Below are 25,448 nucleotides of genomic sequence, written 5' to 3' on the forward strand. Positions count from 1 at the left end.
CATAGCTGTAACTTCTTACGACATGATGCGTCATACTGTAAATATGAGGCATGATTGTTGTCGCAAGGAGGGCACAATGAAAAGTTATGCATCGCTGTTTTCTTGCCGCGATGCGTCACTTTTCATAAATAAGGCCCTTGGTGTGGATGTCAGTTGCTAATCCTACCCTTAAAAGGCTTTTCTTTAAAATAGTGACTGTGCTAATCCTATCCACCGACTGTACAGTTTGAGTCACATATACTTGGGGGCTTATTTATGAGCCTTTGCGTCACTTTTGCGCCGCTGGTGCGTCACTTTTTGTGACGCACCAGCGGCGTAATAAGTGAGTCTTGTTGCACCATATTTACAAAGTGACGCATCTACCTAGATATCAGGACCACCACATATCAGGAACACACTATAAATATAGTGACGAATGGTAATAATATAAGAAATTGAGTTTATCTGCTTGGTAACTTCCCTCCAAGTCCAATGGGACTTACACTGACGCATAATTTTAGGACACCCGGCTGGCACCTCCAAAATGGCCTTCTGATATTAGAGTTAACTTTTCAGCTGTTTGGGCATGGACTGCATGATGACTTTGTTAGTCCACATTACATTGACCAGACCTTATTTCAGGTATGATTCCTCCAACATGTCGAGGATAAATGCACTAGCGGTTTAGTGTTTGGACATTTACCGGGATATGACGTGAGCTTTCTGTCTGACACCTTCGTTGAAACACGGAATGCTGACATTAAGAGGATGCATCCACTGAGGGAAAGCAATATTGAAGCATTATTGACTTTGGACACAGTGTGAGCAGGGAACATCGAAAGCGTAGGCATATTTAACAAGACCCCTGTAGTGCCATTTTTAATGCAAACTGCATTTGTATATTTCCTCCTGTTATACAGTTATTGATTGGTTTCCGTACGTGGCCCTGAACAATGGCTTACACATCCTTTTCTATAGTTTAACTGTGCTTCAGGGTCGGAATTATCCCCTGCCAGAATCACCCCGGTACACAAGCAGACAACTCAGGGAGGCTTACGCTCCTACAAACAATGGACAACATGTATGAATAGTATCCTGTGGTCATAAATAAGTGCAATTTATTCTATTAAACAGAACACAGAATAATAAAATACGAGGTTTAAACTACTAGTTAGCTTTCATCATATTTTAGAGACCACATTTTTGACTGCATTTTTTAATGCAGGAACGAGGATTAACAGGAATATACGAGAAACTGCATTGACTAATTTACTAAGGGCTTTTGGTAAGTGCTATAAATGGATATGATTAAAGTAGTTTACACAACTACTAGACATTGCTGACAGTCACGCACATATAAGGTATAGGTAAGGTTACCCATGTGTATATTAATTGAAGGCTTGTTGCTAGCAAAACACCTACAAATAATTCAGGAGGTACGTCATTATTCATTATCTTTCCGATAACATATATTGGTTAACCTGTAGATAACATTAAGAGCCTTCTTCTTCCTGTAGAATACAACATCCGGTGACATCGTCCTGATGAGACCTGTGGAAATGAATGGGGGTCAAAACGTAAACACTACATCGGTGGTTGTAATGTGTTTAGGAGTCAAACTAGCATTATTCCTATGAATTAAAGTTGATAATGCAATATAATATTTGCTTTCTCAAGATGTTAGTCAGAGTTGCCTCTGACCAACAATGTTTCGTCCTAGGAACCGCCCGGCCATAAGTCGGTAGTACCAACCGCACAATTAGGATGCGTCCCCACATTGTGAGGTCACAAGCTTCCATTTTTTAATGGGAGCTTGCGCTGTGGGCTGAAACCGGCTGCAGCAAAAGCTCCCAGTAAAAAATTGAAGTTATTAGACATCCCATCACTGTGTGGAAGGCACCTCACTGTGCCTGCCAAACGGTGCAGGTATGTTTATGGGGGGCACCTTAAAATGTGGAGGGCCAGGGCGAAGGGGGCCCTGCTAGCAGCCCCTAAAGTCAATTTCCGACGGCCAATACATGTCAGAAAGGCTGACATTGGCTGTCGGAAATCAACATCATAATCCTGATGGCAGAAACACTATCCTTAAGGGATAATGAGGGCTTTCCAACTGGCCGACAGGCTCCTTGAGCCCATCGGAACCTTGTTGGATTTCCCAGCCGGTTTAAACTCCGACCGCCTTCATCATAATACGGTGGCTGGACTTTAAACGTACCATGTCGGCCAGAAAGCCTTACTGATTGACATCGTAATCAGCCCCTAAATGTATAATTTTTTAATAGAATAACCTCTGTGGGATTATTGTAGACATTTATTATGCAAATAATAGAAATACAATAGATCATTTTGTAGAGGTAGATTGGGTCAACCACAAAATTAATCCCAATGGACACTTGGATATATTATATCCCACAAAATCCAAGGCCAGAATATCAGCGAATGAGCAATATATTGATGCTCTTTCATATCTTGGTCCTTAGGATGAGAAGGCCACATTCAGAAAGTATTCACAGGAACTCCACAAAAGCATTCTCATTCTGTGATGGGGAACACCCAATTAACACATTTGCCCTGTTTTTGATCATGTCATCTAGCTTAAGGCACACCGGATGTAGTGCAGAGAGGGTCTCCTCTCTGCCAACCCAGCATAGAACAGACTGCCATTCTTACAGATACCAAATGGGACGGCAGGATGCATTTTGCCGAATTTGCTTCTGTTGCATTAGCTAAGCACTTTTGTCGAAATAATAAATGCTCGGCAGGTTTCTATGTTTTTTTTACTTCGCAGAAACAAATTCCCATGTAGTTGATATATTTCAGTAAAGCAAAATAGCAATAGTCCTGAAATATGGGTAATGTTCTTACTGAACAAGTGGAGCATTCACCTATTCCTGCCTAGAGCCCTCCTGATTTTCATGCCATTCCTGGGCAGGAAAAATGTACCAGCCCAAATTAAGTTAATGTTTTCAGTTAGGTCGTCTCATGTATTGGCTGGGAAACACAGGTGGCAGATGGGCTGCCATCTTTACGAAGATGGAGCCTGCTGAGGCTTTGCCATTGACGGTCCTCCAATCTAATTGAGGCAACATAAACTTGGATTTCGGAGGTTAGGACCATTGCTGATTTGATGATCCAATCTGGCAACCCCTAAAGCTTAGTTTGTAAAAGAAAGAGTGCCCATGGTCAAACCTCTCTTCAGAAGCCTGCGGCAGTGCAAGTAAACGATGGCCTGCAGAATACCAAAGCCAGTAGTCTTAAACCACCTCATGTATATTATATCCACTAGCAGACACTCCCTGACCTTCATTTCATTCTTTCTGGTCACTGCTTCCGCCTTTTGCTGTGTTTTTCTTTATCCGTCTTTCTAATGTGTGTGTTTTTCCCTCTCTTGCTGTCGGTAAACACCTGGGGCCTCATTTATGAGGCTGTGCGTCACTTTTACGCCGCCTGTGCGTCACTTTTGTGACGCACCAGTGGCTTAAAAAATGCGCCTTGTTGCACCATATTTACAAAGTGACGCATCTAGGTAGATGTGTCACTTTGTAAACCCCATTCACATTATACCTGCGCCAGGTATAATGTATGCAAGGGGGGCGTATTGACGCAAGAAAGGGTCGTAGAAGTGACGCAGTGAAATCTATGAGATTTCACTGCGTCACTTCTAGGACGCAAATGCGTCAATATCTTAACCCTGCCTCACAGCAGGCGTAAGACTGACGCAGGCCCTTTCACATGGGGTTTGCCCCATGTGAAAGGACGCATTGCTGGAGTTGCGTCACTTTTGTGACACACTCCAGCATTGCGTCACTTTTGCACCATACAGATACGTCAGAAATATTGACGTATCTGTATCTCCTTGCGCAATGATGCGTCATACTGTAACATAACATAACACGTAAAACATAACACGTGCATTTGTAAAGCGCACGTTCACTACTACGGGTATCTTGGCGCTGAATAACAGATGTTTGTTGTTACCCAACCCAATGGTACTCATTTTATCGACCTCAGATGGATGAAAGGCTGAGTGGACCCGCCGAGATTTGAACCTGTGACCATGAGGTCGAACACAAGCCCCTGCAGTAGATGCATTAGTCCACAGAGCCACCAGACCCGGCTGTAAATATGATGCATCATTGGTGTTGCAAGGAGGGCGCAATGAAAAGTGAGGCATCGCTGTTTTTACGCCGCGATGCATCACTTTTCATAAATGAGGGCCCTGATGTAGAAAAATAAGTGCTGGTCGCACCAAATTAGGCAGGTGGCCACCACTGGCTCAAATTAAGCAACTACCCCTATGTATTAAAATTCGTGGTAGAGGTACTTGTAGAAGCCAACACATATTTATTCAAGAAAATGTTTATAAATGGTCGCCCTGCACATCAGCCTCACTAGATGTCAATAAAAAAATGGTCATTGTTCATCTGTTTTACCATTAATTACATTTTATCGCTTTTTCTATTATTTTTCGCTCTAACATTGAACGTTATCTCCCCGAATCAAGGCATTCACAAACTGACTTGCTTTTAATGACAATATCATCAACAACCTGTATTCTTGATATTAGTTCTCTCAGTCTTAACATTGTAATTTCACAGCGAGCCTGAATCATGTTATGTACATCGTGTAAGCCTCGGTTCATCTGAGCCTATCGAAAAATGTGTATTAGAATATTTAATGGCAGATGAGCATTCCCTTGTAGGTCATTAATTACTCCTGGCTTGAACGTTCAGAATACTAAGTCGTGGCATTCAAGGCAAAAGGGAGTAAGAGAGCTGCCCTCCTACATGATTTAAGCTTGGCATATTCTGAGCAGCAAATGTATTCTCAGAACATGATTAATGTAGGCTGCCAGCGTCTAATGCAGTAAGAAAAAAAAAGATGCACTTTGCTGTGTTTCATCACATTATTCAGTCAAAACAAAGGTCGTATCAGTTGCTTTCATTAAAATTGCAATGCATCGTTAATAGTGGTAGGGCCATGTACATGCCAAGCAATGCAGCAGTATCAGTCGATACAAGATCGATTTTAAGGCAATCAGCGCGAATTTAGGCGAACAAAAGAGGCAGTTTCTCCCAATATCTTTGTGAAACTTTAGGATCGATCATGACACTTACACTGTGGAAAATACGTGAATGTTCCACATTAAAAAAAGGGTGATTAGTGGTGGCGACCAGTGCAATTTAGAGAGGTTGCACTTCGAACGTGGCACACTCCCAAAATAATCTATATTTTACAGGTAGTCTTCGGTCGTGGAAACACACACAAAGATTTTACTGTGCAAGAAAGGACTTATTGCCTTTAATGGGTGGAAAAATAATGGGAACGCCACGCGGTTTATTAGGAAAGTAGAGTAGATTTCCTCTCGAGGAAAAAAAATGTCCTTATGAAGATCATAAAATAACAAGCTTCATGTATAAACGCCCTTTTATTATTATTTACAAGTTATCTATAAGGTGAGAAATTCACATAAATACAGGGCCGTTTCTAGGTGTTTTGCCACCCTAGGTGAGAATTGAAAAATGCCACCCCTCCCTTTTACTATCATCACTCCTCCCCCTGTCATCCAGGCTAGAAGAATTATTGCATTATATATATAGACTAGCTTACATGGGCATGACAGCATACAGTTATGTGGGTGCCCCACAATCACAGCATCTTCTGCGGCCCATGGGTATACATCTGACACCTTCACTCTTGATGAAGACCATGGCACCCTCTACAGACTTCAAGGCACAATAAACAGGAGATGATACTACTATCCAACAGCATTAGTCAATGGTCCTTATTTTACAGACCTTAGAAGGGAGAATGCTCAGATTAACTATGTTAAATCCTTTGTTGATAAAAACTGCAGGTTTTTCACGGATTTATGATACAAATACATTAGTCCAAGAGGCAGCCTTGCCCAACCACTTGTTTCTGTAGGGGTTAGGAGCTCATGTAATGTGTGAATTATGTAAATTACATTTCATTTATACCATGTAGACAGGGTGGGCTATGGTTTCAGCTCCTAGTCTGACTACAGACGCTAAACTCCATTCGGAGTCTTCATGCTTGATGCTTGACACAAAGGGCAACACTCGACAACAGTCCGTGAGCTGAGGAGCCTCAGCACAGAATTGACAGGTGTTGGAATGCTTCTCAGATCTGCTAGGCTCAATGACAGTTTAAAATGGCCCATTTCATCAAAATGTGTTTCTTTTTTTTTTACAGTGCCTAGATATGTTTTCAATCACTCTTCTATAAAACAAAGTTTGGATTTTATTTTTGGCATTATACATTCCTGAAGCACACTCAAAATACCCCTCTACTGCAACAAAAACCCAAACGTAATAGAAGTACTGCAATAAAAATACTAACAGAATAGATGTACTGCAACAAAACACTTACGGAATAGATGCACTGCAAAAAAAACTCGGGATAGATATACAAAGAGATGACTCATGTTTTTCTTGGGTAGATGAACAAGAGGGTGCTTAAGAGAGATCCTCAGATGTCCACAGTTATAGCACAGTAGTCTGACATATACACACACACACACACACACATTTGGTGTACTTTGGTGCTACAGGCAGCAATAGAATCGTTTTTTGCAATGATGCGACCCAAGTGTAGAATGAAGGCCTAATACTAGTCCTGTGGTTACAAAATGATTGACTGTACATCAGAAATGTGCAAGCTTCTGTCACCCAACAGCCCAGTATTTTGTATTTCTAGAAAATAATCCTGTTTGGTGTACTTCATCAGAAACAGGCCAGCTTGGGACTGAGCTTCACTAGAGATGAGGGAGGACACAGACCTGCCTTGGATTCAGCACACGTTTGCTGATGGCCTGGCTGGGTCTTGAACTTATACCCCCATCATGGCTGAGTGAGCCATGAGAGGAAGAAGGGGAGAGGGTGGGACTTCTGCTAGTAAAGGGAAATGGGCCCGCCCAAACCCCTGCCCTCCCATCTCAGGAAACAGTAACAGCCACCATCTTGTCCTCCTTCAAGCAAGGGAACTTTGACCCCCAAAAAATATACTAATTGCCTGCCCAAAAGGAGAAACTGAAGATTTCATGCGGTCCTCTGCTCAAGACTATGCGGTGGAAAAAGCTTATTGGCAAGAAAGTAGTTATCCGTCTTGTAAAGCTGAGGTAAGTAGGCACCAAAGGCAGATATAGCAAACACCAGGCCTACTTGGATTTGCTCATACTGACCCGTTGCAACATCCTAGTCCCAGGTGTCGAACACAGGTGGACAGTTGCCCAAGACAGCCCCCGAGGTCAACAATGTAGGCCCAGGAAGGACTTAAGAATGGCAACATTTCGGCATGAGATAAATGTGCATGCAACGCACGGAAATGGCAATAACAACCAGTCAGTGACTGTCCGAAAGCGGTGACGTGGCTCCTGCCCCCAGACCTATCCTGCACACTACTGCCCTCGTCGTGCGGCTCTCCTGCTTCATCCTTCTTGGTTCACTATGTACTCCAAGTCCATGTTTGAAAAAAAATGTCACCACTGGGCTTACAAAATGTCTCTTGGTCGGCAGATAGCAACCCCATGCTTTATTTCATCTTAAATGTATTACAATCCTATTGATACACAATATTATCTTCAAGCAATAATGCTGCAGCAACGTAATAAGGTTACAAATAAAAAAAGTCTCCTCTTCGGGTTCGCTTTATACACAAAGGACATTTAAGTGTAAGCACAAAGCCAGGTCCACGGACTTTCTTAGTGTTTGTTGTCCATCAGAGTGGCTTCTGGATTTCTTTGCCTTGCTCGATCGGCCTTGAAGCCTCATTTGTCAGGGGGGGCAGGGCCCCCTCTCTGTGACAGCTTCCATTGCTCCAGTTCACAAATCCCATCGAAACTTTTAGTTTTTGGTAACGTGAGAACCAAGCGCCCATACTTGGACAGATGTTCTCCCCCTAATGCAGTTACTAAATAGAATGGCTAACCAGCCTTCAGTTACTGGTTAGGGCGCCTGATTGGTGGAAGGCCTGCTCTTATCGTGGGCTGTGCTGCAGCAGAGGGCATTTCAAATTAAATAAAGGGGGTGATGCCTGCGCTGCCACAATATCGGAAAGGGCAGCATGACATAGCGCGTGGACGGTGGAACTGGATCACGGGCCCTGAGTAACACGGTTCGCTAGGGGCCCGCACAACAACAGGATCAGGGGTGCTTAATAAGTTTTGCATTTCATACTGCGCACTGCATTTTAAAGAAATGCAGTCTAGAAAGATGAATACAATTAATAAACTTCCAGGGGCAACTGACAAGGGCATCGTGTCTTTATCCAAAGTCTACTATATTCCCCCCATCCCCGTTTCCGCCCAGCTTCCCAAGAATGCTGCTACTCGGACCACCTTACCTGTCTGTGTGGAGCACTCTCGGTCTGTTAGGCGCCCTCACTCTCTGCTGGAAGCTCCTGCGTGAACAAGTCCAGATGCCTCGCGATTGCTCCAGCCCTGGATCTTCGAGGCAATGTTAAACGTCCTCGAACTGCCCCGACCTGTGGCGCCGAACGTGACCTCACGTCACGACGTATTGTAGAAGGCGCGCTACCGCTACCCAATGCCCTTTCGAGGTAGAAGATTGGCTGGTGGAGGATTTCCAAAACATGTGTTTTTGCCGCCCTCCCCCTTTTGCCGCCCCAAGGCGGCCGCCTAGTCCTGCCTAATAGTAGAAACGGCCCTGCATAAATATTTTTTCAAAGCAACGAGCAATATGTTGTAATGGATGAGGAAAACATGCTATGGTATCCGGAAAGGGGCATTCTATGCTAGTCAAGCTCTGGAATGTTTTAGAACACCTGCCAACAACGTCTCCAGTGTTTTTGGGTATTTACAAACTTGTTTCCAATCCATTCCCACCTTGGAAACGGTCTTTTCGGTAATTACGTCTGTTAAGGACACGAGTAAGCCCTTTACATGTTATAAATGGCCTCAGAACCTGCCTCCCCCCCTTTTTACAATGGGAAAATATTTTGTCAATGGATAAAAAAGTGCAATTGCACAAATGTGAGGTACTGTTGCAAGCACATTTGTACACCGTAGGCAAACATGCATGTGTAAAGACTTCCTAACGAATGGAAATTGACAAACATTGTCCAGGAGCCCTCTTGCAAACCTTTAACCTTTGGCTGCGGTGGTAATTCCGCCGCAGAGCTAGGGGGGAGTGGGGCCGCGCGGCGCCGCCATGCTCGTGACGGAACCACTCCGTCACGAGCCTCGGCGTGCTGTGCTTGTGACGGAGTGGTTCCGTCACGGCCCCGCCCGCTCAATAGAACACGCCACGCAGGCGCAAAATCAGCGCCGCGCAGGCGCGGCGGCCGAGCCATGACAGAACCACTCCGTCACCAGCACAGCGCGTCCGTGGCTGGTGACAGAGTTGTTCCGTCACCAGCATCGATGGTGGTAACTGTAAATTATTGTGGAGGGTACGTTTAGAGGTGCAAATTTCATATTTCTTTGAGAAATGGTAATACAGAAGTTAAGACAAGTAAACAAACAATCAGAAAAATAAGAAAATTGCCAATTACAGCACAGAATTTTCCATAGGTGTCGACCTATGCTGCCGATTTCTGGCAGTTGCAGATGTGGAGGGTTTGGCGGATCCCTGCTCCCGGCCCGATCCCTTGTGTCAGTAAGCCCCGAATCAATTTGGGACCTCTCGCCTTAGTCGAGTGCTGGCCTTGGTGCTGGGGTGCCGGTGGGGTAAGAGCAAGGGCAGCGCGGAGCCTCGCGGAACTCTGGTGCGGTGTGGGTGGTGTTGGGCGGGGCCGATAGCCCAGCTCTGATAAGGGAGCCATGGGATGAATGCATCACGAGGTAATCAGACACAGCACTCCATGATGCGTAAAAGGCCATTTATTCTAACAGGATCAGGCGGGCAACTAGAGGCAAATTTCGGGGGGGGCGGCTAATTCTTCCAGCCATAGGCAAAGTGACTCTAAGAAGGGGGGGAAACACAACAAAAGCCTCATTAACAAGTAAATGGGGAGGGACGTGGACAGTGTAATTGTGCCCATAGCTACCAAAGGATTTAGCATTGCCCGGTAGTACCTGCCTCCTTAATCCCGTTCCTGCGTGTGCTCACCGCTCCCCCTCCGCCGCTGCAGACCACCAGCAGCCGCCGAGTGAGGGAGAGCGAGAGGGCGCCAAACTTCAACTCCCAGCTGCTCTTGCACCGGGACCGGAAGGGCGACAGTCAAGCAGCGCGCCAGGCGGCGGTTATAATCAAGGCTCCACATCGGTGGAGCGAGGGATGTGGACAGTGTAATTGTGCCCATAGCTGCCACAGGATTTAGCATTGCCCGGTAGTACCTGCCTCCTTAATCCCATTCCTGCGTGTGCTCACCGCTCCCCCTCCACCGCTGCAGACCACCAGCAGCCACCAAGTGAGGGAGAGCGAGAGGGCGCCGAACTTCAACTCCCTCAAAAAGGGGGGTGGTGATGGACAGAGTATCTGAATTAAGCAGAACACTCCTACCCAGTCAAAAGATCAGGGCTTGATCCATCACCGTTTTTTAGCTCACTGCACCATCCCAGTTCAGAACCTGGCTACATGCAAATTAGTCTGAACCTGGCCCAGTGCATCATGGGAACAGGGCAGACCAAACTACCAAGCCAATTCTTTACTGGAAAGGAAACAAGCTTCCGGGGACAGGTTTCTGGCATTACAGCCGTCTTCGGCCCGGCTTGCTTGAATCCTGATGGTGCAGTGAGCAAGGGACTCACATCTGAGCATACCCTTCCACACTTGTGGTGGCAAAAACGATTCAAAAAGGGGGGTGGTGATGGACAGAGTATCTGAATTAAGCAGAACACTCCTACCCAGTCAAAAGATCAGGGCTTGATCCATCACGTTTTTTAGCTCACTGCACCATCCCAGTTCAGAACCTGGCTACATGCAAATTAGTCTGACCCTGACCCAGTGCATCATGGGAAGAGGGCAGACCAAACTACCAAGCCAATTCTTTACTGGAAAGGAAACAAGCTTCCGGGGACCAGTTTCTGGCATTACAGCCGTCTTCGGCCCGGCTTGCTTGAATCCTGATGGTGCAGTGAGCAAGGGACTCACATCTGAGCATACCCTTCCACACTTGTGGTGGCTAAAACGATTCAAAAAGGGGGGTGGTGATGGACAGAGTATCTGCATTAAGCAGAACACTCCTACCCAGTCAAAAGATCAGGGCTTGATCCATCACCATTTTTTAGCTCACTGCACCATCTCAGTTCAGAACCTGGCTACATGCAAATTAGTCTGACCCTGGCCCAGTGCATCATGGGAAGAGGGCAGACCAAACTACCAAGCCAATTCTTTACTGGAAAGGAAACAAGCTTCCGGGGACCGGTTTCTGGCATTACAGCCGTCTTCGGCCCGGCTTGCTTGAATGCTGATGGTGCAGTGAGCAAGGGACTCACATCTGAGCATACCCTTCCACACTTGTGGTGGCTAAAACGATTCAAAAAGGGGGGTGGTGATGGACAGAGTATCTGTTAGGGGGCACTAGACTGTAGGAGGGTTCAGCCCGTCACAAACTACATGCGAACTACATTACCCAGAGGCAGTTACGCCATGCGCAGCCGTGACCAGAACACTTCCGGGTCACGTGTGTGCTACGCATATCTTCACGGAGACTGTGCAGGACGCTGCCGATTATTCTGTGCTACAGGCGTTTTGAGGTTCTTACCGGAGGCGTGCAGCGGCTGGTAAGGGTGCCATCTGGCACCGTGTTCTGAGTGCCTTCTGGAGCTCGATTGTACGATCGTTTTTGAAGTTTACCCTTCATCAAGGAAGGTGAACTGTATTCGTCTTTGGGTACTTCAAGGATTGGTTGCCTAGTCAGTTATTCTGGTGCAATGTGTCACGTTCTGGCTCTAGCTGACTAGGAATGTACAAGGCTTTATTTGTGTTCATCAGTTCTAAGGAAACCTTGTTACATCTTTTTACCTCGATAACATTGCATGTTGTGGAGTGACGTAACTCCAGGATTTATACCAGACGAAGGAAAGGTCTGAAAGTGTTGCATGCATATGATCACGGAAGGTTTACTGCACAAGAAAATCATTTATAAAATACATGCTGTTCTTTTCTTTACAGGAGTTGTGTATGAATGAAGGGGTTCGTCTATACTAGACAGGTAGTGTGCTTTACCTATTGTTGAGGATTATAATGCATATGTAGAGAACTGTCTGATATCCCGCGTTGTTGTTACAGCCTCCTGCAGTTGGAAGACTCCTTATACACAACTCCCATGTTTGAATGCCATGTTATTTTCCTTTACAGGTTAGTGGTAGTGTGCCATATATACATTGCCATAAGAGTAGAAGAACATCTATATTGGTTAGTAATTGTTTGTTCTTCTCTCTTCTTGTGTCTTGGAAGGTCTCCCTCCCCGCTGTTCCCATCCTTTCCTTCCTAACTTTTCCCATCTTTCCCTCGCTTAACCATCCTTTAGTCTGCGTGTTATTTACAGCAGAGTTGGGGCGGTTTAGAGATGGATACTATTTGAGCATCGAACCAACCCTGAGGATTCGGTCGGCCGTGGAACAGAATAATCGGCCCACGAATATCCTATCCTCCTGGTTGGGTCGAACTCAAATACAATGGCCACAATGGATGATGTGATGGGCGCGTTAGCTTTAGTACAAGTAGAATTAGCCGCCTCTCGAATTGAAACGGCTGCATTACAAGCCAAGGTAGAAAGAATGCAATGCAATCCTTTTGATATGGGAAGCACTTCACAATCCACCTCTAATGCCATGGTAGTTGAAATCCCAACCCCGATTCCTTTAGCGCCACCTGAAAAATTCACGGGAGATCCACATAAGGTGCAAGTGTTCTTGTCGCAAGTGCTACTACACTTTAATTGTAAACCCAAGGTGTTTGCCACCAACCAAGCCAGGGTATAGTTTCTAATCTCATATTTGGCGGGCGATGCAGCACAATGGGCTGTCCCATTGGTGAGAAATGAGGATAATCTACTACACGATTGGAATGCTTTTAGGGATGAATTCGAAAAGACATTTGATCGGCGAGCAGACACTTTTGCTGCAGATAGGGAGTTGATAGTCATCAAACAAGGGAATAAAGATCTGTTGACTTATGTGAAAACGTTCAGAAGGTTGGTCTCTGAAACTCGGTGGCCTGAAGAGAAACAAGCAGCAGTCTTCTATCAAGGACTCAGAGAGGAACTAAAAGACTTAATAGCACAAGTGGATCCGCAACCTCAAACCTGTACTGCGTTGATTGAACTTGCTATGAGATTGGATCATAGAATGAGAGAACGCAAAGGCGAACATGTTAGGAAGGATAGATACTCAACACGTTATGACAAGCATAAGATGCCGGAAACAGGAGCATCTTCCTCCGAACCTATGGAAATAGGAACAGTGAGAGCCGCATTAACAGGAGAAGAAGGAGAACATAGAAGACGGAACGGATTATGCCTTTATTGTGGGAAGAAGGGGCATTACCTTCGTGAATGCCCTGTTAAACCAAAATCCGGCCGTTTCAGATACGGAAACACAGCCGTACAGGCACAAAACCCAAAAGCTGAGTCGGGAAACTGAAAAGCTTGCGATGCAAAGAAGGGGAGTCGTCAAGCGTGTTAGGAATCCCTTCATTACAGAAGAACAACAGTGGGCCTAAGGAGCACTTTTTCATTGACATTATCATATATTGGAATCAAGAACCATGTAGCACCCAAGCCATGGTAGACTCAGGAGCAACAGGATGTTTCATGGACATCATGGAGGCCAAGCGTTTAGGCATTCCACTAATGGATAAAATGAAACCAAAAATTGTACTTGCAGTAGATGGTAAGCAATTGGAAGCAGGCCCCATTCGACAAATCACTAAATCATGTATAGTGGAATGCCTACCAGGCCATCAAGAACAATTGTCGTTTAACATAATTTCCGCTCCTTCTTATGGTTTAATTTTGGGTTTACCGTGGTTGTCTATTCACAACCCAAATATCGATTGGGAAAAGAAGACGCTGAGTCTATCCTCAGATTATTGTGCCGCAAATTGTTGGACATCAGCGGAATCAGGCATTAGGAAGATGCTACACATTGCCACGGCTGCAGAGAAAGACATCGAACTGCCTTCATGGTATGAACAATTTCAGGATGTGTTCTGTGATCAGAAAGCGGAGTCCCTTCCACCCCACAGACCATATGATTGTAGAATAGATCTACAACCAGGATCAGTAGTGCCGTGTGGACGAATATATGCACTCACCGAACCAGAAACTATCCATTTACGGAAATATTTGGATAAATATCTGAATTTGGGGTTCATTCGTCCATCTGCTTCACCAGCGGCCTCTCCACTGTTTTTTATTCCCAAGGCAAATGGGGAATTAAGAACGTGCATAGACTTTAGAGCTTTGAATTCTATCACTATCCGAAATCAATACCCCTTACCGTTGATCAGAGTTTTATTGGAACAGGTCAAAGGAGCAGTGATTTATACAAAACTGGATTTACGTGGGCACGGCGACGAATGGAAAACAGCCTTTAAAACAAGGTATGGCTTATTCGAATACCGTGTAATGCCCTTTGGGCTGTGTAATGCGCCGGCTGCATTTCAATTCTTTCTAAACGATGTCTTGAGGGAGTACTTGGATAAATTTGTGATCGTTTACATTGACGACATCCTGGTTTATTCCACACATGAAGAACAACATGTACAACACGTGAGTCTCATTCTTCAGGCATTAAGAAAACACCATTTGTATTGCAAACTTGGCAAATGCAAATTTCATGTTTCCACCGTAGAGTTTCTGGGGGTGATTCTCACTCCGGTTGGTCAAGAAATGGCGGAAAGAAAGGTCAAAGCGATAGCAGAGTGGCCCAGTCCCAAGAACGTCAAAGACATCCAGCGTTTTATGGGATTTGCGAACTTTTACAGACGCTTCATTTCCAGCTTCTCTGCTAAAGCAGCACCGCTTACCCATTTGACTAAGAAAAACATTCCGTTCGTATGTACTTCAGAAGCTCAGGATGCATTTGAAGAATTAAAAACAGCGTTCACATCTGCTCCTGTTTTAGTCCACGCAAATCCAAGTCTTCCGTTCATTGTAGAGGCAGACGCATCGGATGTGGCTATGGGTGCGGTCCTTTCGCAAAGACACCAAGAAACAGGGCAACTACATCCAGTGGCTTTCATGTCGAAGAAATTCAATGCTGCTGAACAAAACTATACCATCACGGATAAAGAGCTTCTCGTTATCAAGGAGGCATTTGGAGAGTGGAGACACTGGTTGCTTGGAGCGAGACATGCCATCACCGTGTACACGGATCATCGCAATCTACAGTATTTGAGAACTGTTCGTCTTCTCACTCCTCGGCTTCTGCGATGGATGACATTCTTCGAAGAGTACCATTTCATTGTAACCTTTCGTCCTGGGAGCCAGAACAAGAAAGCAGACGCATTATCCAGGCAAGATTCTACAGTCTGTTCTGTGGTGCCCTCGGAAAGAGCAATCTTCGAGGAACACAAAGTGATTGGAGTGATTCACACTGATCATTTCTTACAGGAGACAAGAAAGGGTCTCAACACGTTTCATTGGAAGGATTGGTTGAAATACCATCCCGAATGGATTAAGAAACAAGGGGTGTACGTGAAAGGGAAGCAGTTACTCTTGCCCTCCTTACCATTACGCCGCACGGTGTTTCATTGGTGTCATGAAGTCCCTAGTGCTGGTCATCAGGGTGTGGAGAAGACTTGTGAAAAGATCTTGAGGCAATTCTGGTGGCGATCTCTGAGAAAAGACGTTCCTGAATGGATAAGAGAATGCACAGTATGCGTGCAAAACAAACCTTTGACAGGGAAACCACAAGGGCTGCTACAACCCCTACCCACACCAGAAGTGCCTTGGGAAAGCATATCCATGGATTTCATTGTAGGGCTACCTGCAGACAAAGGACATACTGTTATACTGGTAATTGTTGATTACCTAACTAAGATGGGACACTTTGTGGCATGCAAAACCCTTCCCACAGCAGGTCAATTAGCCAAGTTACTTATGGAGAACGTTGTGAGATTACATGGCTTACCTAAGGTCATAGTTTCTGACCGTGGCTCGCAATTCACTGCTAAATTCTGGAAAGCGTGGTGTTCGTCTTTGCATATCTCCTCAGCTTTGTCGACCAGTTTCCACCCGCAAACAGATGGCCAGACTGAACGGTTGAACAGAACATTGAAGCAGTACTTGCGTTGTTATGTGAACTGCAATACCGACATGTGGGTGGAATGGCTTTGGTTGGCGGAAATAGCCCATAACAATGCACTTCACAGCTCCACAAATCACACACCATTCTACGATTCAGAAAAGGGGGTGGTGATGAACAGAGTGTCTGAATTAAGCAGACCACTCTTACCCAGTCCAAAGATCAGGGCTTGATCCATCACCGTTATTTAGCTCACTGCCCCATCCCAGCTCAGAACCTGGCTATATGCAAATTAGTCTGTCCCTGGCCCAGTGCATCATGGGTACAGGGCAGACCAAACTACCAAGCCAATTCTTCACCAGAAAGGAGACAAGCTACCGGGGACCGGTTTCTGGCATTTCAGCCTCGTCGGCCCGGCTTGCTTGAATCCTGATGGAGCAGTGAGCAAGGGACTCATGTCTGAGTATACCCTGCCACACCTATAGTGGCCAAAAACGATTCAGAAAAGGGGGTGGTGATGAACAGAGTGTCTGAATTAAGCAGACCACTCTTACCCAGTCCAAAGATCAGGGCTTGATCCATCACCGTTATTTAGCTCACTGCCCCATCCCAGCTCAGAACCTGGCTATATGCAAATTAGTCTGTCCCTGGCCCAGTGCATCATGGGAACAGGGCAGACCAAACTACCAAGCCAATTCTTCACCATTCTACAGCACATATGGTTTTCATCCCAGATTCATCCCTTTTAGTTCTCCTATCCGGGGTGATCGGGTCCCTGAAGTCAGAGATAGGATATCAGCAATCCAGAATGTTATTGTAAATACTAGGAAACATTTGGTGAAAGCTAAGTTGATGTATAAAAAACAAGCTGATAAGCATCGTAAACAGGGGCCTGTGTATAAGAAAGGCGATCTGGTGTGGTTATCCACAAGGAACATTCGATTCAGAAGGTATAGCATTTTCAATCCACGCTATATAGGTCCGTTCCCTGTGGTTAAACATGTGAATCCAGTTGCTGTGAAGATTGCTTTACCTTCTCACATGAAGTTCTATCCTGTGTTCCATGTGTCATTACTGAAATCTGCTGCTGGGCATGTTCGCATGCAGCCTCCTTCTATATGTGTGGATCAGGGGGATGAGTACGAGGTTGAGAGGGTGCTGGACTCTAAGGTTAGCAGGGGTAAGCTGTGGTATCTGATTGCCTGGAGGGGCTATGGTGCTGAGGAGAACTCGTGGGAACCTGCTTCGGGAGTACATGCTCCCAGACTGGTTGCTGCATTTTACCGTCGCCATCCTGGTAAGCCTTGTGCCTGTCTGTGCCCTCCGGGAGGGGGATGTACTGTTAGGGGGCACTAGACTGTACGAGGGCACAGCCCGTCACGAACTACATGCGAACTACATTACCCAGAGGCAGTTACGCCATGCGCGGCCGTGACCAGAACACTTCCGGGTCACGTGTGTGCTACGCATATCTTCACGGAGACTGTGCAGGACGCTGCCGATTATTCTGTGCTACAGGCGTTTTGAGGTTCTTACCGGAGGCATGCAGCGGCTGGTAAGGGTGCCATCTGGCACCGTGTTCTGAGTGCCTTCTGGAGCTCAATTGTACGATCGTTTGTGAAATCAACACACGGCGTTTTCCTTGTTTTCTCGGATCGTCTTTGTTTTGGAAACTATATACTCGTTTGTGACTACTTGGTGGTGTTTACCCTTCATCAAGGAAGGTGAACTGTATTCGTCTTTGGGTACTTCAAGGATTGGTTGCCTAGTCAGTTATTCTGGTGCAATGTGTCACGTTCTGGCTCGTGCTGACTAGGAATGTACAAGGCTTTATTTGTGTTCATCAGTTCTAAGGAAACCTTGTTACATCTTTTTACCTCGATAACATTGCATGTTGTGGAGTGACGTAACTCCAGGATTTATACCAGACGAAGGAAAGGTCTGAAAGTGTTGCATGCATATGATCACGGAAGGTTTACTGCACAAGAAAATCATTTATAAAATACATGCTGTTCTTTTCTTTACAGGAGTTGTGTATGAATGAAGGGGTTCGTCTATACTAGACAGGTAGTGTGCTTTACCTATTGTTGAGGATTATAATGCATATGTAGAGAACTGTCTGATATCCCGTATTGTTGTTACAGCCTCCTGCAGTTGGAAGACTCCTTATACACAACTCCCATGTTTGAATGCCATGTTATTTTCCTTTACAGGTTAGTGGTAGTGTGCCATATATACATTGCCATAAGAGTAGAAGAACATCTATATTGGTTAGTAATTGTTTGTTCTTCTCTCTTCTTGTGTCTTCGAAGGTCTCCCTCCCCGCTGTTCCCATCCTTTCCTTCCTAACTTTTCCCATCTTTCCCTCGCTTAACCATCCTTTAGTCTGCGTGTTATTTACAGCAGAGTTGGGGCGGTTTAGAGATGGATACTATTTGACCATCGAACCAACCCTGAGGATTCGGTCGGCCGTGGAACAGTATCTGAATTAAGCAGAACACTCCCTTGCTCACTGCACCATCAGGATTCAAGCAAGCTGGGCCGAAGACGGCTGTAATGCCAGAAACCGGTCCCCGGAAGCTTGTTTCCTTTCCAGTGAAGAATTGGCTTGGTAGTTTGGTCTGCCCTGTTCCCATGATGCACTGGGCCACGGACCGACTAATTTGCATATAGCCAGGTTCTGAACTGGGATGGTGCAGTGAGCTAAAAAACGGTGATGGATCAAGCCCTGATCTGTTGACTGGGTAGGAGTGTTCTGATTAACTCGGATACTCTGTCCATCACCACCCCCTTTTTGAAATCATTTTGGCCACCATGAGTGTGGAAGGGTATGCTCAGACATGAGTCCCTTGCTCACTGCACCATCAGGATTCAAGCAAGCCGGGCCGAAGACGGCTGTAATGCCAGAAACCGGTCCCCGGAAGCTTGTTTCCTTTCCAGTGAAGAATTGGCTTGGTAGTTTGGTCTGCCCGGTTCCCATGATGCACTGGGCCAGGGACAGACTAATTTGCATATAGCCTGGTTCTGAACTGGGATGGTGCAGTGAGCTAAAAAACGGTGATGGATCAATCCCTGATCTGTTGACTGGGTAGGAGTGTTCTGATTAACTCAGATACTCTGTCCATCACCACCCCCTTTTTGAAATTATTTTGACCACCATGAGTGTGGAAGGGTATGCTCAGACATGAGTCCCTTGCTCACTGCACCATCAGGATTCAAGCAAGCCGGGCCGAAGACGGCTGTAATGCCAGAAACTGGTCCCCGGAAGCTTGTTTCCTTTCCAGTGAAGAATTGGCTTGGTAGTTTGGTCTGCCCTGTTCCCATGATGCACTGGGCCAGGGACAGACTAATTTGCATATAGCCAGGTTCTGAACTGGGATGGTGCAGTGAGCTAAAAAACGGTGATGGATCAAGCCCTGATCTGTTGACTGGGTAGGAGTGTTCTGATTAACTCAGATACTCTGTCCATCACCACCCCCTTTTTGAAATTATTTTGGCCACCATAAGTGTGGAAGGGTATGCTCAGACATGAGTCCCTTGCTCACTGCACCATCAGGATTCAAGCAATCCGGGCCGAAGACGGCTGTAATGCCAGAAACCGGTACCCGGAAGCTTGTTTCCTTTCCAGTGAAGAATTGGCTTGGTAGTTTGTTCTGCCCTGTTCCCATGATGCACTGGGCCAGGGACAGACTAATTTGCATATAGCCAGGTTCTGAACTGGGATGGTGCAGTGAGCTAAAAAACGGTGATTGATCAAGCCCTGATCTGTTGACTGGGTAGGAGTGTTCTGATTAACTCAGATACTCTGTCCATCACCACCCCCTATTTGAAATTATTTTGGCCACCATGAGTGCGGAAGGGTATGCTCAGACATGAGTCCCTTGCTCACTGCACCATCAGGATTCAAGCAAGCCGGGCCGAAGACGGCTGTAATGCCAGAAACCGGTCCCCGGAAGCTTGTTTCCTTTCCAGTGAAGAATTGGCTTGGTAGTTTGGTCTGCCCTGTTCCCATGATGCACTGGGCCAGGGACAGACTAATTTGCATATAGCCAGGTTCTGAACTGGGATGGTGCAGTGAGCTAAAAAACGGTGATGGATCAAGCCCTGATCTGTTGACTGGGTAGGAGTGTTCTGATTAACTCAGATACTCTGTCCATCACCACCCTCTTTTTGAAATTATTTTGGCCACCATGAGTGTGGAAGGGTATGCTCAGACATGAGTCCCTTGCTCACTGCACCATCAGGATTCAAGCAAGCCGGGCCGAAGATGGCTGTAATGCCAGAAACCGGTCCCCGGAAGCTTGTTTCCTTTCCAGTGAAGAAATGGCTTGGTAGTTTGGTCTGCCCTGTTCCCATGATGCACTGGGCCAGGGACAGACTAATTTGCATATAGCCAGGTTCTGAACTGGGATGGTGCAGTGAGCTAAAAAACGGTGATGGATCAAGCCCTGATCTGTTGACTGGGTAGGAGTGTTCTGATTAACTCAGATACTCTGTCCATCACCACCCCCTTTTTGAACTTCAACTCCCAGCTGCCCTTGCACCGGGACCGGAAGGGCGACAGTCAAGCAGCGCGCCAGGCGGCGCTTATAATCAAGGCTCCACATCGGTGGAGCGAGGGACGTGGACAGTGTAATTGTGCCCATAGCTGCCACAGGATTTAGCATTGCCCGGTAGTACCTGCCTCTTTAATCCCATTCCTGCGTGTGCTCACTGCCCCCCCTCCGCCGCTGCAGACCACCAGCAGCCGCCGAGTGAGGGAGAGCGAGAGGGCGCCGAACTTCAACTCCCAGCTGCCCTTGCACCGGGACCGGAAGGGCGACAGTCAAGCAGCACGCCAGGCGGCGCTTATATTCAAGGCTCCACACCCGCGTCGCGGGAGCGCCGGGCTAAGCCCGGGCAAAGGGCAGGCCCTCTACGGCCCTCATCGGCCAGAGGAGGCCGGGCTGGGCCACCCCCCTACCAACACCACTACAATGAAGAAGGTATTTACTCGAAGCCTTTTGACTTTTACCTGCTATCTACTGTATGTAGGCGGCCGTCCTCAGCACCATCCGAAAATCATCTACTCCTTAGGGGTAACTTACCTTTGTGTTTGATCTCGAGGAACATGAGAAAAACTACCAAAACCATCAGGATGCCTAATTTAAGGTCAAACTCCAAATTGAAGGCGGCTGCCCCTCAATCAGTACCTACACTCACTGCAATTGATATAATGTTGCAGCAGACCATAGGGGCAGTTTCAAATGTGATAGCTAGCACTGAAAAGAGAATGTCCCTACCTCCGACAATACTTGCCCTGGATTTGCAAGGTGCATCCTCTAATCCCTTGGTAACTACCATAAATGCCACTGATGACTCAGATCGTAGCCTTGATGTTACATCTTCCTTCGCTGAGCTTATTGTGCTCAGGTTCCAATTGAACTAATTGGGGACACAGACATCTCCCAATCAAACCTGAGTAACCTACGGGAGGGGGAGAGGCAGAATCCAAACTTAAGCAATTCAATGTCAAAAAAAGCTAGTGATGCCTCCGTACACAAGAAGAAGGGAAAAAAAGGGGGAAAAAAGGGGGATCGCATAGTTTGACAAACCATAATTTAGTTGCTCCAATTCCCATTTCAACATCAGGAATTCCCTGCTGGGTAACAAATATGGTAGCTGATCTCAAGGCAGGCAGACCTTGAAGATACAATCATAGCCCATATCAAACCACTCATGTCAAAAATTGACAGATTGACGTCCCTAATAAACAACAAAGGAATGGGCCTTACTAGGCAAGTGGTAAACGAGGGTTTACTATCCAAAGGGGGAACACAAGGGGGTATGGTTAATAACACCTCAAATGATAAGGTCATAATAGCTAACCAACCCCAAACCAACAAATTCAAGGACATAAATCAAGATAATACTACGACTGGGAAGAAAACCCCCGCGTCCTCGAACTCTAGTGCCCCTACTTCCACCTTACAGGTCCAATCGCAGCAAGGCCCTGGACTGGGAAATGTTATACCCTTAACTGATACCACTGGCCAACATCCAAAGAAAAACACAATCATGAAAACTGCACAAATAGACAACCAAGTAGAGAAGGCAAAATTGGTACGCTTCAGGACAATTAATCTTCCGCCTGAAGCTCTTTCCTTTGTGGTTGTATTAGCCGGTGTACCATCTGTGAGGGAGGGCAAAAAGGAAACACATTCTGAACTTAGGAATAAATGTGTTCAGTGGTTACAGTTAAATAGACCCCTACCCCCTAACATCTCTGGAGAAATACTTACTGTCAGACGAGGGGAGTGGATAGGCAGAAGTATTAAAACCATAGCAGGAGATGTAATAACTGTTAATTTTAGAGACGTGGCTGCGGGGGAATATATATGTAATGCACCGTCCTCTGGAACTAATACCCAGATCTACCCCCTACATCTTTCATACTTCTATCCATCTATGCACCAAAGGCAAATACCAAGAATTCGAATTCCCATGAGTAGAGGGTACCAGCAAGTGTTCCAACAAAGGACCCCTCAATGGTAATCCCCCTGGCAAGGTATCCATAATTTTGACCCTTTTGTAACACAGTATGCACACTGGAATAGGTTCTGCACACTAGATGAGGTGGATTGACTCAAATCTGAGGGAACAAACATTCTGTCACTGGACCAGAGGTTAGTTACGGAAGGGGTTATTCCTATGGAAAATACAACTGCATGCACCCCCCCAACTCACACATTAGAATCCAATGAAGCCTTGATTAAATTCACTCCAGTGCGTGAGCCCCCAAGTGAGGCTTTGATCCCCTGCAAAAACAAAAATAATAGCCATGGTCCTAAGGGTGCACTAAGGATCCTTAGCTGGAATCTAGCAGGTATCCATCAAAACTTGTGGTCACCCGAGTGGAATTCCTTGGTACAGGCACATAAAATCTGCCTGTTTCAAGAGACCTGGAGCTTAGAGCCTCTCCATCGTGTTGGCTATGTCACATACTTTGTGCCTGCGATAAAACAAAAAAATGGTAAGGGACGCCCCTCGGGGGGCCTGCTTACCTGGGTTAGCATCTCCCTTAACTGTTGCATAAAATCCAAACAGATCAACTCTCCAGATATTTTAGGGCTGTCCTTAAAAGGTCCGCGCAGGGGGGCCAACACTTGATTTGTTTAACATCTATGTTAGAGGCACCAAGCATGGGTCCATGTCCCCAATTGTAACCATCCTTGAAACCGAACTAAGGGAAAATTCTAAGGGAGCTCAAACCCTAGTTGCAGGAGACTTCAACTGCACCTATGAGCCACTATCATCAGATGACATTCTGGATATGGGTGAGGATGACACCAGAAGGGGCATTCCAGCCTTAACTATTCCCCCGATCAAAAGATGGACTCAAAGTGCGATTCAGTTGAATGCTCTGACATTGGAGTTTGGACTAAGAGCTGTCAACGGCCGCACACCATCAGATCTTCTGGGTGCTGCCACATATAATAGAGCTAACCATACTTCGAGGATCGACTACATTTTGTTAGATCTCGAGCTATGGGGACTTGTTCAAGACATGGTAGTTCTACCCACGGTAGAAAGCGACCACAACTCGCTTTCTCTAACGTTAATAAACCTTTGGCCTAATGAATCATCTGAAAATCCCCCCAAACATTCTCATAAAATTTCTGTTTCTACCTGTGGGAGACGTTTACAGTGGAACAAAATCTCCACCGATGAAGTCAAACTTAAAACGATAAAGGAAATACTTGTGACTACCCAAATGGAACTGGATACCATTGACCCATCCCAGGTAACAGGAAGGGTGACACCCATTTTTGAAAATACTCTTAGGTCCATAGGGGACATATTCCTAAAAAAGGGGTGTGAGGGAAAGAACACAGTATCCCGTAGCTCGAGGGGCAAACATGATTGGTATACACCTGCATGCAGGCATGCCAAATCATTATTGATTGAGGCCGTTAAAGGTAAATCCCAATCGAAGATACAGGAAGCCAGGAAAGAGCACAAGCGAACCTTGACCAGAGCAAAAAAGGAGTGGGAAGAAGTGTTCTGGTGCACCTTAACAGAGGCAAGTGCTAAGAAAGACCCAAGGTGTTTCTGGGAGACAATCAGAGCCAGAAACCGACCAGATAGTGACTTAATAACATGCAATATCACAAGTCAAGCATGGGTCAATAATTTTTCCAAATTATATACCCGCCAACTCGGTGATAACATCTTAGATAGTTCAAGGGAAGATCAGAGATGCGAAGTGGCTTCCATTGAGACCCAAAAGGCTAGGGATGTAGTCCCAATGGACCCCGACTTCTCGATAAAAGAAGTGGAGTATGCCATTGGTACTATCCTGCCTCAAAAGGCACCTGGTCCCGATGGCATCCCAGGGGATCTCATGCGATCAGACATCCCGTTATGGGGGAGGTTTATTCACTGTCTACTTATTGCCATCTGCAGGGGTGCGCCAATCCCTACATCTTGGAAAGGGGCGGAGGTCATCCCTATCTTTCAAAAGGGCGCTAGGTGGTTGGAAAGGTACTGCTGCTGATTAGAATATTGGATTGGATAAATGACAACAATATCCTCTCTGATTATCAGGCAGGCTTTAGAGTTGGTACTGGCACAATTGAGCAAGCATTTAGATTGTTGCTAGTATACTGGAAGGTGGTGGTTATAGGCAAGGGCAGTCTTTATCTCGCATTCATCGATTTAAAGACTGCCTTTGACCTTGTGCCTAGAGAGACCCTTTGGAGAGTTCCGGTTGATTTGGGGATACCGCCTTATATCTTATCACTACTTGTTATGCTTCATGACAACAGCTTTGCCCAGATTAGATGGGGTACAGGGGGGGGAAAAACCAGCAGCATTCCAGTGGAGAGAGGGGTCCGCAAGGGATGTGTTCTAGCTCCCACCCTTTTTACCTTGTACATCAATGGAGTGGTTGAGCATCTGTTGAAAGATCCTTCTGATGAACCATCCCTGGCGGGGGAGCGTATAACCACCCTCCTCTTTGCTGATGACACGCTCCTCCTGTCTAAATCCCCTATGGGCCTCCAAAAACTTCTCAATAACTTCCAGACCTTCTGTGTAGAACGGGGCCTGGTAATCAACACCGATAAAACCAAATATCTTGTAATGAATCCCCCCGAAAAGACCGTACGCCCACCCAAGTTGAATGGAATACCCTTGGGGAGGGTGGACGAATTTGATTACCTAGGCATCCGTTTGTCGCACAATATGCATTGGGCTCCCCACATAGATATAATGCTGCTAGCCCATAAAAGGGTAACTGGGGCCCTCTTGA

The sequence above is a fragment of the Lissotriton helveticus genome, chromosome 5_1, assembly GCF_964261635.1.
Source record: "Lissotriton helveticus chromosome 5_1, aLisHel1.1, whole genome shotgun sequence".
Classification (NCBI taxonomy): Eukaryota; Metazoa; Chordata; class Amphibia; order Caudata; family Salamandridae; genus Lissotriton; species Lissotriton helveticus.